This window comes from Periplaneta americana, unplaced genomic scaffold (assembly GCF_040183065.1).
Source record: "Periplaneta americana isolate PAMFEO1 unplaced genomic scaffold, P.americana_PAMFEO1_priV1 scaffold_36, whole genome shotgun sequence".
Classification (NCBI taxonomy): domain Eukaryota; kingdom Metazoa; phylum Arthropoda; class Insecta; order Blattodea; family Blattidae; genus Periplaneta; species Periplaneta americana.
In genome coordinates, this window is record NW_027185517.1 from 212,501 (window position 1) to 217,500 (window position 5,000).

Genomic DNA, 5,000 nt, shown 5'->3' on the forward strand with positions numbered 1-5,000 from the left:
GCTAGTCAGACTGCAGATCCATACAATCAAGCGTTCTTCGTGTGTCACAAATCGTCATGTGAGATGTACTGCATGATTGATTATTGATGTTCATAACTGCCGCACCCTCATTCATAGGTTCTTTATGAAATATCCATTATTATAGTGTGTAGACTTCAGTTGCTTAGTGGCAATTGTTCTTCCTCTGCCACATATCGTCTAGTGTGATGTACTGCCCGATATTACTTTTACACAACTGCATCCACCTCATTCAGACGATCTTCATTATATAAAATATATAGGCTTCAGTTCCACACAGACATATGCTCTTCGTCTGTCGCTTACCGTCTTGTGTCATGTTTTGCCACATAATAGATGTCGACATCTGCGTGAATCTGATTGAGTGGATCATCTTCATAACATTAATTACATATGCTTCAGTTGCATATAGACTATCGTTCTTCCTCTGTCACATTTCGTGAAGTGGGTTGTACTACCTCTTTATAGATGTACTGTACACAAGAATCAGAATCCATTTCAGAGGATCTTCAATATTTGCGGCCTCGGTATAGCGGTGGCCTCCTATGCTCGAGGTTGCGGGTTCCATCCCGGGCCAGGTCGATGCTATTTAAGTGTTCTTCAATGCGTCACGCTCATGTCAGTAGTTTTACTGGCATGTAAAGGAACTCCTGCGGGTCAAAATTCCGGCTCTTCGGCAACGCTGATATAACCTCGGCAGTTATATACAACATTATTTCATTTTTACATCTTGCATAATAAATTCAGTATTTAGACTTGAGATGCATGTATCATTTTGTTCTTTCCTCAAGTGAGTTGTACTATGTGGTCATATATGTACATATATGCCGCAACTGCACTCTGAGGAGCTTCATTTTATATATATATATATATATATATATGTGTGTGTGTGTGTGTGTGTGTGTGTGTGTGTGTGTGTTTTAACTGTCCGAAGACAGGTCTCACCCTCACAAGTAACAGCAACAAGGCACCAGTAATGAGGCACTGCTTACATTGCCGATTAGCTACATGTTCCAATAATCAGACTCCTAATCCATACAAAATTACTTTTTAATTTTATCCTTTATGTAAATTATTTTAATAATATGATATATATTTTAATGCTCAATTACTTAATATCTTCTGCAACTACGAGCGAAGTTGTGTGTCTTCGTGCAATATGGTGCTGCTGAGTAAACTCCCCTCGCATCGAAGTCGCGCTTCTTACGGCCATAACCTCTACGTGCGCAATCGCCCGCAGTGAGTCATCACAGCGCCTCTTTCCCCGCGCTTTATAGGGTGACTATTAAATTTTAGTTGTAGAGCGGTTGTGACTGTATAAAGGGCCGTAATTATTATGTTCTTTACCTCGAAGTAACGATTCTGTCGTACGAGTTCTCGCCATTACTCTCCTCACGAAACTGCCTCCATGCATCCATGTATCTCTATGTTGTCTGAATTCTTCTGCCTCGAACTTGCCTTCCGTTCACTATAACTTCCAGTGCTTCCTGTTTCCAGTTTCTTCTTAGTGACCCAGCCAATTTCTATTTCTCGTCCTGATCAGTTTCGGCATTATTCTTTCATCACTCAGTCTTTTTAGCTCAGCTTCAATTATTATTCCGTCTGTCCTTTTCACTCGCTCCTTGTTCTCTATATCCTTATTACAAATGCTCCTAGACTCTTCTCTTCGTCCTTATGTTTCTGCCTCATAAAATGCCACGCTCCACACATAGCACATCATTGCTCTCTTCCTTAGTCAGTTCTTTTTTCCAGAGTTACGCAGCTAATTATAGCTTTTATTAGCTTCTTTTGCCATTATTAATCCTACTATTGACATGCTGACTACAGCTCATCTTACTGCTTATAGCGTCTCGTTCGCGCAGTCGATGGCATTTAAGTGTGCTTAAATGCGACTCGCTCATGCCAGTAGATATGTTGCCTTGTAAAAGAACTCCTGCGGGACAAACTTCCGGCACACCGGCGACGCTGATATAACCTCGGCAGTTGCGAGCAATCGAACTCGGCCGGCATCGAACTCGCAACCTCAAGCGCACAAGGCCAGCGCTATCTACAACGACTACGGTACCCAGGCCGATATATATATATATATATATATATATATACTCTCACTTAAAACAAAAGGCATAGCTAAGACAGAGTTATCACTGGCTCTGTCATTACTTCGTCCATAGTAGACTCCCACTGTTACACTGGCAGGTGGCAAGTTTGAAGTTACTCGCACCCTCAACCATTTTTCGGTGGTGGTCACCAAAACTTGAGCCGCCTTTATATATGAGAAGCCCTGCAACAACTAATCGAGTTTCGAAACGTATATCTTTTATTATAAGCCTTTCGGTCTTGTATCCTTCTAACATCTCCTCCTTTCTGCCACCATGTTCGGAAAACCTAATCGGTGTCTATTGAAGACCCATATAGATAATTTGTCTTTGCTCCGCTCTGATGCTTTTATCTTTTGTGTTATTCCTGCTACGCCAACCACGTAATGTTAAGACGTTCTCGAATGACTCTTCGATACTGTAATTCATTGGTCGTCAGCATGCCCTGAAGTGGGTAAGGGGTAAATTGTGTCTCGGAATATGAACCGTCGCGTGAAGTAGGGGGGAGGGAGGGAGGGACTGAGACACGCTCAGACGGAGAGAGAGCGGGAGAGAGAGACTTGAGAGAGAGAGAGTGGGAAGGAGAGTGAGAGAGATCATTACTGTCAGCAACCTCGGGTGCACGATAGTGATTTGTCTTATTCGCGAGTAAGTGACGCTAGCTCGAGGGTGCACTGTCCTGATGACCGCTGCTGTAATATCTTGCGCAGAGGTGTCATGCTTTGTTGTATAGTAATAAAACCATTACTGTTGCACAGAGGCAGAGATTTAATAAAAGTTGTGTACAGACTATGAGGCGGTAATGTTTTTGAACGGATGATACTGCATGTTAGCTCCGGTCGGCATTTCGGAAGCATAGGTCGCGACGTTACTTTCCCTATCCACACTTCTCCTCTCGCTTGATTTCTCTATTTTCGTACCCTCTCAACGCTTACGACCGCTTTGGGGGTTGGTTGACATGAGGGGGTGGGCACTGCAAACACTTTGATTTTTGCATTAAGGCAGCCCCCCCCCCGCCGCGCCAGGAAACCGCTCATCAAAGTTGCACTTTAAATTGAGAAAATCCGCCATGTGTACAGTCGTAGTCAACTTAACATCTCCTTTTCTCGTGTCGAGATTTTTTTAATTTTATTTTAGTAAGTTATTATACAACGCTTTATCAACACTTTACCTTATTTAGCGTCTGAATGAGGCGTCCATGACCTCCGTAACCGAATTTCGATCCACTTAGTGGCTTGCGCATCTGCGCTCGCTCGCTCGCTCTCTCTCTCTCTCTCTCTCTCTCTCTCTCATACAAAAAAAAACACACACACACACAAACACACACACAAACAGCACGAATTTCTATATTAGATTTTGTGTGCTACTGCTACTATCGAATTGGCTCCCATTCGTGTTATAGTGTATTGTGTATTACCCTTATTATATATATATATATATATATATATATATATATATATAGAAGTGTTAAAGACAGTACGGTTTTAGCTCCCAACCTCCTTGTTGTTTTTTCTACTCTATTCCCTTGGTTCACACACGACATATTCTCAAGCTCCTTTTCTGTTCCTTCCGCTCGTTGATTGATTCTGTTACACTATTGCATAATCTTACGTCATCCAGTGATGACTTCATTAACGGTTTTCCTTATCAGTCTCGGCGCATTGTGCCTCTGCCACAGTTCGTGCTCTTAACAACTACGGTTTCAAAATAATTGTACATCTTGCTTTTCATACGTAATGTTTGTCTGGTCGATATATTTAAGGCAGATTTGGGCTGTCATAAGTCCTCTCTCTTGCTGTTGCCGATTTATTCCTGTTATTGTGTCCGCCAGATAGAGTTCGTAACTCTGTGTTTGTCGGGTAGGACATAAAAGATTTATATTTTGCATAGGAGGTGCGCTCTTGCGTTGAGGCTAGTGCTTTTACTGAGCGAGATCGAATCTTCTTACTAATGGTACGGTTTGTTTATGGCGATCATCGTCGGACGCACATCGCCGGCGATGGTCGCCGAGAAGTGGTTTCTTTATTGACGCACATCGCTGTTGATTGCCATTTGTTTATTCCCTCATCTGCTACCTATGGACAAGTAAATTAATGTAGGCCACGGACATAACCTAAATATTATAATGAATAAATCCAACATAATGAAGGTGATATTTTTTTCTAGAAGAGGTAGATGACGGATATCAAAATCTCGCATGCGTATTATAAAAGGAACAAGCTGCAGACTAATGTAATATTCAGTTATAGGTTTACAGAATTCTGTTTTAACGCATTGATAATGATACATCTTTATAAAATCGGCGACAAAATTTAAGGAATATTTCAGACTCTCACCTGACCAGTTTCAATATGTTTTGAGTTTAGTTGAAAATCACAATGTTGATTTACCTACAATTTTTGTAAATCCAGTTGAGAGATTGGCAGTAACTCAGGTTATCACCTGATTATTATTATTATTATTATTATTATTATTATTATTATTACATTACATGGTGTATTCCAAACAATAATGAAAGAAATTGGCTAAACTAGCGCTGAGGTAGTTCCCTTCGTAATCCGCTTATACTCTTTACATGTACGAACATGTGATTGGTTAGGTTTGGTTCGTTTGGTCTTATATTATGACTTGTATATACGATCAACTACATCTCTACAATGAAAAAAAAAAACCCCTATATTTCAGAATATCGCGTAAGTACTTACGTACGATGACTGTGCAAATTAAAAGTAATTAAAAACATGTTTTTATTGTTGGTACAAGATAGATAGTTAAATAACTACATAAAAAGAGATAGTTAAAAGACATGTAAAATAAATTTTAAAATGTAGGCTTATATGTGCATATAATGTAACAAGATCTACGTATGTACTCGTATATATAAAA